Genomic DNA, 9,165 nt, shown 5'->3' on the forward strand with positions numbered 1-9,165 from the left:
CCGCCGCCCCCGGCCCATTCCGCCCCCGGCCCCGCCGCTCACCGCTGCCCGCATCGCTCCGCGCCGAGCCCCGCGCGGCTCCGAGGCGGCGCCGCTGCTGCCGGGGGTGGGAGGAGCCGCGGCCGCCCGCGAGGAGGCGTGGCCATCCGGATGCTCCACCCCCTTGCCTCATTCACAAAAAAACGCCAGCGCCGCCGCCCGCCGCCCGAAGGAGGGCGAGCCGAAGCCACGCCCCCACCGGGCTCGGCGTCCAATCGCGTGGCACAGCGGCTCAAATCCACCCGCCAATACCACGAGGGCAAACGCGATTGGTGCGGGGAGCTGCCCGTCACCTCCCCCCTGCGGAACCCTCCGCGCCGCACGGCCGGAGCCCGGAGGAAAACAGCCGCGCGCCGTCGAAGCCTTAGGGAACCACGGCGAGGCCCGGGCCGGGATTAAAAGCCGGCGGACAGAAACTCGCGCAGCCTTAAGACCCCAGTGCGGCGGGCAGCGGGGCCCCGGCGTGGTCCGGCCCGGCGAGAGGCGCCGCGTACTGACCTGGGTGACGGCGGGAGGAGCGTAGAGCCTTGCGGCGAAGGCCCGGCGGCGGACACGGGCGGCGCGCGCGCCACCAACGGACTCAGCCCGTGACGGGATCCGCCATCTTGGAATTTTTAGATGGAGAGTCACGTGGTGCGACCATTTTTCCCGCCGGCCAATCAGGAAGCGCGGTTTATTTATAGCCGCGGCTCCCTCTTTTTTCTTTCCCCCCTCCTGCTCTCCCCCCTCTCCGCCTCATCCCGGCTGGGCGCGCGGCGGGGGAAGGGAACCAATCGGACCCCGCCTCGGCTCTTAGCCCCGCCTCCCCGCACGTCGCCTAGGTGACGGCGCGGCGCGCGGACGGGCTGCGGCCGTTGGGCGCCGTCCGTTGGGTTGCCCCGTCCCGCAGCCGAGCTGCGCCGCTTTAAACAGCGCCTGAATCACCGTGTGAGAAGCGGAAGGGGCAGAGGCACGGGCCGGCTGGGACCTGAAGGGAGTTGCTAACGACTTTGTCCCTCCTTCATAATTTACAGCTGTATTCTAGCATACAATCACAACTCTTTTATCTCCTTTTTTTTTTTTTTTTTAGATGCTTAACAATTACAAAGCCATCTGAAAATCGTATTCATTTGACATTTGACCCCTGTGGTTGCTTCTCTTTCCATGCCATGAATAACATGCCTGCTTCTTGGTGGAGTTCAGAATCGGTCTGATGGTTCCATCAGCAGAATCATCCTGTTGAGTTCAGCCTTCCTGTCTTACTTTATTTTTAAGAGATTAATTTGTGAGCAGCAGTTTGGAACAAACATTACATCTTCCAGCACCTAAAGGGAGCCAGCAGACAAGAGGGGAGTCAGCTCTGTACAAGGGTTGATAACGGCAGGACAAGGGGAAATAGTTTTCAGTTGAGGGAGGGAAGATTGAGGTTGGATGTCAGGGGGAAGTTCTTTGCTATGAGAGTGGTGAGGTGCTAGAACAGCTGCCCAGAGAGCTGTGGATGCCCTGTCCATTATGGAGGTGTTTGAGGGCAGGTTGGATGGGGCCCTGGGCAGCCTGGGCTGCTATGAGACGTGGAGGTTGGTGGCCCTGCCTGTGGCAGGGGGTTGGAGATTCACGATCCCTTCCAACCCAAGCCATCCTGTGATTCTACAATTTTGATTATTCTAAGCTTGAGCCTACAGGCAGCACAGCCTGCCTTGTAGAGGACCTGAAGTTTGGGGATATTCTCACTTCAGTACGTGTCTAAGGATACACTGGCGTGCACCACTTCTGCATAAAGCTGAAGCCCGTTTTTGTCTCATTTTTACCATATACTGGCTTGTGGGCTTGTTTGTTTGTTGTTCTTTGGTCGGTGAGGTTTTAGGTTTCCTTCTACGGTCGTTCTGCTATCTTTATTCAGGGCCAGTTTGTGTGCTCACGTGCATGTATGTCTACATGTATAAATAAGCTTCTAAATTATTTTAAAGTGTCCAGAGACATGTGGGTGTAAGTGCTTTAGGTCTAGAGGTTCACGAGTGCAGACCGTGCAGCCAACAACAAGGTAACATTCACATATGCCAGAAGCTGCCCAGTGGATCTAACGAGCGGTGGCCATGGCAGGACGCATGTAAGGACAGCTGCATGGCTGCCTGCCCTCTCCTAAGGCTCTCCATTTCTTGTGCTGCTGTGAAGTGCTTTGCTTACCAACACGCTTACAGCCATTGCTTTGCCTAAGTGGTCCCTGCAGCATCCGCACCCCCCACATGTTCCCCGGATGCTCTCCTGCAGCTCCAAGCTGCAGAGGCCTCTGCAGGCTGGGTCTGTCACCTCCAATGCCTTCTGCATGGCTGAAGGTGTTTTGAAAAGATGAAAGAAGAGAAAGAAAATTGCACCCTTAAAGTTGCCATGGAGTGTAAGTTTTATCTTCCAAATTTGATTGATGCTTTACTTGTGGTCGTGGGTGTGAATATGTGTGTCTATTAATATCCAGTCTAGGCTAACCTGTGCATAATGACAGAAAATTAAACCCTGCCATTGTTCCTGTAAACTAGAATTCAGACACGAGCAAAAAAAGTGTTCTTCCTATATATTAAACCTGACTGTATATAGTGTGGTCTGTTTTTACTGTAATTGCAGCTGAAAAGTTTACTTAAAAGCCATTTGAATTAAAATAAAAAATTGGGGAAAAAGAAAATTGGCAGAGCTAATTCATAAAGACTGAAATAAAATGCAATTACGGAGCTTCCCGCCTACCTCCACCTCATCTCTACCTGAACTCTACTTCTTGTTTGTCAAAAAGGTTCCATTTTTTGATGTGCTTAGGCAGGTAACATCCATCACAATGCTGCAGCTCGTTTCCTTCCCCAGTCACAGCAATCTGGAGGAAGTGAAAGAGGGTCTCTCAGCTTTGCATCCTAATGCTGCCCCTTCCACCACCTCCTCAGCCAGAAAGAGAGCATCGAGTTAGGGAGAAAGCCAGCAGGAGCTTCCTCTAGAGCCTTGCCACTGAAGAGCAACACCTACTCCAAGTGCCAGTGCTGCAGTCAAACCCAGACACAAGCGTCCATGTGGGGATTGCTTTCTCTCCTTCCTCCTGATCAGTTAGTTGCCATCATCTCTCTCCCTTGATATTTTTCTCCTGCCAGTCACCCTTCTTTGCCTTATCTCCCACTCCCATCTGTGTCCTCTCTACATCGTACTCATTTCATCCTTTGTGCCATCAGGAAAAAAAAGAAAAGAAAAAAGAAAAAACAGCAACTACCAGATTTAAAACACAGCTGTAATTAAACAGACAATGTTACATCCACATTGCCCCCCTCCTGCGTTTTCCTTCAGGTATACCTTTTCTATTCTTGTCTCGGTGAATTCTGATTCAGCTGGGATGCCTTCTATCTTTGCACAGGACCACAGGCAGCAGAGATACTTCTCTCTTGTGGTGGTTTTTTTCAATACGCTCTGAAATCTGTCTTCTGTGCAGAGCAGTCCTGTCTGGCTTAATGTGAGCTATAAAGGAGAACAAGGTGGTTCTCGTTCACTAAAGAGTGCCTGCTGAGGCTGAAGAAGCCTGTATTTGGCTGCAGAAGTTATTTTTCCAGCTTGTCTGCAGACCCAGCACTTCATCAAGTCTTCATCACTCAAGGACTAAAAAGCTTAAATTCTGCAGCACCAGGGCCAGTCTCAAAGAAAAAAGTTACTGATGTTGTCTTGGACAAAATCAAGTCCCTGTCCCACATTTCAAGAAAATAAGTTCAAAATAAAGGTCACAATGCAAAATTTGTTCTTCAGGTTCATGCTTCTCAGAAAACCTTCAGGCATACATACTCTGTCTCAAATTATGCTCTTTATTTCAGCAATGCCAAACACAGAACACACAATGCTGTGTTGCTGAAAGGAAGAATGAGTGATAGGAGATTAGGCAGCCACACAGCGGGCAGGGCTTGCTTCCTATGCTGCAGGTTTGGCAGGGGGAAAACACACCTGGAAATAGCTGTGCTGCAGCAGCGTGCAGCCTGGGGAGCAGAGGCAGCTGCGACAAGGAAAAGCCATGGTGCTGCTGTTGGGAAAGAAAAGACTGGGTAAAGAAGACGTACAGAAAAAGCTTTGCAACAAAGGTTAACGGAGATGTTGGATATTTATAGCAGTCATTTTATCCTCAGCTTGATACACTTTGCAAACGTTTCCTTGCCAAAATCTGCTCCGAGTGTTTTTTGCTGAATTTTATAAATTCCGTATTGGTTTAGCAATAACATTGGTTCTCTGAGCTGTGTTGTAGGAGATGGAGAAGGAATGTGGTGCAGCCACTACAAACTGCTGTCCCTAAGATCTTACCTTAAGATGTTACCCCTCCTGATCAGACTGATGAGCTACGAGACAGAGCAAATCTCCTTCTTCAACTGCCGTCAGTTGTCAATATTAGTAGCATACTGAGGCTTGAATTTAGAAATACACAAGAAATAAGTCTGTACTTAAGATGAGATCTTTGTGAAATTGAGGCTAGGATAATTGTTGGATCATTTAGCTTATCGGTGACTTTTTTTTTCCTGATTCTTTCTATATATGTTATTGAATTCCTTGAATTTTCATCCTTGGCAGCTGCTGAGAGGAAAAAAAAGACACGTGTGTGTGTGTGTGTGTGTGTGCATGTGTGTGTTTCTCTACAGTGGGAGCCTTAGAGAAAACATTGATTCATTTTTCTGTCTCTTTCAACCAGAAGAAAACAAAGAAAAAAGAAGAAGAAAAAAGCATCCTGCATTATACAGGATTAAAAAAAAAAACCCAAACAATTAAAGTAGAAATAACTGTGAGGAACAAAAAAAGAAAAAGAGAAAGAAAACCCACCAAAAGCAACAAGTTACTTTTTCAATAAAAATATATATGCAGCCTGGCCCCTGGGTGTTGGTTTTAAGTGAAGATATTGACTTGCAGCTGAATGACAAGTAGAATACTTCTCTACTGAAATATTGATAGTAGATTACACTAAACCACAAACTATCTCCATAAAGCCCATCATTTCTTATCCTAATGGTGTTTTCTTTCCCTTGGATGACTACTACATTCACGATACAATGTCTTTATTCTATCTGCGGGAAAAACTTTTTACCATACAGCTAAATTAACTTGTCAAAAGGCTTCAAACTTCGGAAGCTTTTACAGCTCAATTCAAAGCTATTATTCAAGATTGAATGAGAAGGCTGTGGACTGTAAAAGCTGGCAAAAAAATGAATTTCACAAGCATTCACGAGTTGAATGGAATACTTACTTTTTGTTCAGGTTGTGCGTGTTTCATTGAGCTGTCTGGGAATGGCTGTATTTTGCCCATAAGCCCCTTGCTTTGCAGAGAAGGAATGCTTCTTACTGCTGCTCTCGGAGCTGTGACCCAGTGCTTGCTCTTTCACACACACTTGATTGTATTTCCTTTGGCCCAACCAAAGTAAGTGCTAACCAGCTCTCCAAAAGAGAACAGATAGCTGCTGAACTGAGGCAGAGCAGAGCAGGAAACAAACCTATATCCACACCTTTTTTTTTTTAAAGTGAGATCCTAGGCTCGCATCATCTCACAGTCAGTCACAGCTTTCTCGTGCAAATACGAATGCCTGGTTTCAGGAGCAGCAATTGCCTTTGAGGAGAAGCAACTTTCATATTTCACAGGTAAGTAGCAGCTGGCAGAGCTTGCACTCGCAGACTCCTTTTACAGATGCGCTGCTATTCAGTCTCTTTGAGACAAACACAAGAAGGCAAGGTGGAGCTTACAGAACCAGAGCTCTCGGACCCAGGATGCCTGTGGCAGAGGTTGCACAGAATGACATTTCTGACCTGTGAGTCCAGTATCTTGTGGCTAAAGCCTACAGATCGCTGCAGTTCACTTCGAGTCCACGACTCACCTTCCCTCAGTCAGAATCTCAATCAGAGTCACTTTCCTTCTTTTTATTCCTTCTCTCTTTATTTTTTTTTTTTAATCATTGTTTTATTCTTCTTTAGCATGCCTACTGTTCAGACCATTTTCAAGAGTTCATAGCACTTACCCATGAACTGAAGGGTCCAGGTCACTTCTCTCTTCTGCCTGGCAGAATCCTTAAATGCAGCTTCCATCTCTCCAAATGCTGGTGGTCACAGCAGCACAGGATAGCATCTCCTTGCTGCAAAGACAGGCCACTGGACAGAAGCACGATGCACAAGATGATAGAACAGGTGAGAAGTTACATCCCTTAGCTGACAGGCTGTGGAGGAGGGTTAAAAAATACTTATTTTCTGGGACATCATCTGAGTGTAGACCGGTGTTGACAGGACCAGCAGCACAGCACCAAGATATCTCAGGGCTTTGCACTTCAGAAGCTGAGCTCTGGGGAGTACTTCATAGCTGCCTCCAAAATAGGATAGCAATGAAGTGTAGTCTGGGGAAGAGCATCTTTGATCTTAAGTTATTAATTGCAAGCTAATGAAACTACTGGATCTGGCCCTTTCCTCATTAGTGCCTTAGTCTTACATCTGTAAAACAGGAATATTACTGTTTCCCTACCTAAGATGAGGATAAAAGGCTATGACTTCTTATCGATTACTGGGAGACCTGAAGATACAAATGAGTATAGCACCAAAAAAAAAAACACAACAGAATCCATCACCAGGCACTTTTGTCATTGCATAGAAGAATGAAACACGCAAGCGGTGGCAAACCAATAAAGTTCCTGACAATTTCTTCCTACTGTAGCTTTATTCCATTAAAAACAGCCATTCAGAGCATATCATGATCGTGCAAGATTACTGATCACAGACTCTATGCATGGACATCATTAGTTTTGCCCACTGCTGGGAGATTGCCACGGGCACCAGTGCTGATAAGCACGCTGGAATCAAAGCCCCATAGGCCATGAGGTTTATTCACATGGAAGACAAGAGCACACAGACACAAATTAGATCAGCACAGACCAAAGTAAATCATCTTCTGTTGGACACAGTACTTTTTGAGCATGGTCCAAAAGAAGAGATAGATCTTGCTTTAAAAAGTTGGGAGTGAAAGGGGAACTGGTAGATGAAGTATGTGGGCAAAACTGCATGCACCTTTCAGATTCCTAATTTCTCCTCCCTCTGTTTAGATTATCTAAATATTGTCCTATTCCTACTGCACATAGGTCAAAGTTTTAGGTGTTTTTTTTTAATTTAGAGTAATTTTTTATTTTAATTTATGTTATTTCCTGAATATATGTATCTGTTAAAAGGTTTGGGCAGCTGTGTTTTGTTCTTGGCGAAACCTCACCTCGCTTTTCCTTTCCTATGGCAAAACTAAAACCACAGCTGGTTTTGGATTTGAACTCGCTAGGAAACACAGGAAGACACCAGATTTTCTGTCTACTTATAGGAGAGCAATCATAATGGCATAGAACCATTGCAGATAGAACCTTCCTTGTGCATTCAGAAAAGATGGGGCAAGAGGAAGGGCAAAAAAAGAAGGTATATATAAACTGAAGCATGAGCTGGGTGCGCTCAGGAGGCCAAGTAGAGCATTAGAAAACAATATAGCAAGGACAAAGGTTCATTCTTGCTGAATATAACTGGACTGGTGTTCACACAAATCATCCATTTTTGAAAGTTACAGCACTGAGCTCACGTCAGGAGGCAGTCGGTGGGTGTACAAGTCTCATGTTGAACCAGAACATCCATGGATCATTCCTATAGCACTGGTTCAGCTCCTTTATGCAGAGACACCGAAGCATCTACATAGGGCAAAAGCTCAGGTCCTTTATCTCCTTCTTAACACCATTTTCTCACTGCGTTTACCTTTCTTGTTGTATCTTACAGCCTTGCTAGTTGCAAGCACTTTCTCTGACTTCTTAAAGAGTGTCACAGCAGATGGTGATGTATCAACACAAGTACAGGTGTCCAGAACAGCAATAGTGAAATGGAACTGTGGAAAATAGTATCGTGAAAGGAACATCTCCAAAGGCTGAAGAGTTATATCCTGCTTGGCTCTATTGGATAATTGGCTGTGAATTCTGAATCTTGGCCTCTCATTTGAAGATATGCTGTTCAATGGACAACTAAGACATAAATAATCAGCCATTAATGTTAAAAATATCATTTAGAATCTGCTACGACAACCTCAGATGAATCAAAACCTCTCCAGCCCTAGAAATATCTGCATATGCTCATAAAATATGGGCACAGAAGAAAGGTACTTCACTTTTCCAGGATCAGTAGGAAAGATCAGTCTTGTAAGAGGACAGGATGTCTCTTCCAGGAAAAAGGGGGGAAAAAAAAGTCAAATTTCACATTTTGTAAAAGAGCAGATGAAGGAAACCCCATCATTTCAAGGACTAGATTCAAGGAAAGGGCTGAGTGGGACAGAGAAGAGACCAACCCAGAAAGGACAGAAAGAGATGGAGACTAAAACTGACGAGCTGTTTCAAAAATCTGCAAGGCAACGGAGTCCAACCCAGAAAAGGAACGTAATTGAGATATAGATCAATAATATCTACATTGCATAATAAGCACCACATATTTCTTTCCTTTAAGAAAAGGAAGAGTTTACAACAGGTACCTCTTGAGAGGATGTTGCAATGGAATGCATCTGTGCCTTTCCAGCAGTTTTGGTTTAGGCTGTTCACACTGAGATACGCTGGCATCAAAGAGACAAGACTCACAGATCTTGATTCATCCTTATCAGGAGCTTCCTGCCTTGCTAGTAGGTTGCTTGGTGAATATTAAAGGATCAGTTATGAACACCCGTGGAAGCTTTCCAAACATCACACGTTAGCAGGCTGATATGGATAACTTCTAGGAAAGCTGCTGGTGTGGCTTGGAAATGAGAGTAGGATTAATTAAACAAGGCCTTCTACCTTGCACTGAATGAGGGGCAGGAATGTTCTGGCTGCTATATAGAGACTGCAACGCAAAACGTTGAGATCATTTGATAGGAAGCGTAATGGCCCGAAACTGGGCTGTGCTTCTCTATGAGCAAGGAGGAGAAAGTGTGAGCGTACAGCACTTTGGTTAGATTTGGTTTGATTTTTTTGTCTGATAAGAGAACACGTCAGGTAGCTCACTAGTAACAGGTCTGTGATTTTGGATGAGGTGCGTAGGTGTGCGTTAGTGGGGGCTGGCAGGGGAAGAGGCTATCAAGTGTTTCAGCCTTGCTGCTAGCACCCTTGCAGTCAGCCAAGAGTAAAGTGGCTA

The 9,165-nt window shown here is 45.9% G+C and overlaps 1 long non-coding RNA gene across 2 annotated transcripts in view; it reads right to left on the reverse strand.

The window, feature by feature from the left end:
* Window positions 1-619, reverse strand: part of LOC122181659 — a 76,543-nt gene extending 75,924 nt beyond the window's left edge. Inside the window, exon 1 of one of the 2 annotated variants that reach the window (XR_006179534.1) lies at window positions 538-619. This is a non-coding gene — a long non-coding RNA (uncharacterized LOC122181659). Of the gene's footprint in view, window positions 1-42; window positions 98-537 lie in introns of those variants that run through there. The other variant, XR_006179535.1, reaches the window with a different exon arrangement.
* Between the last annotated feature and the right edge of the window lie 8,546 nt (window positions 620-9,165).

The sequence above is a fragment of the Lagopus leucura genome, unplaced genomic scaffold (genome assembly GCF_019238085.1).
Source record: "Lagopus leucura isolate 7727_CA_CO unplaced genomic scaffold, USGS_WTPT01 Super-Scaffold_100012, whole genome shotgun sequence".
Lineage (NCBI taxonomy): Eukaryota > Metazoa > Chordata > Aves > Galliformes > Phasianidae > Lagopus > Lagopus leucura.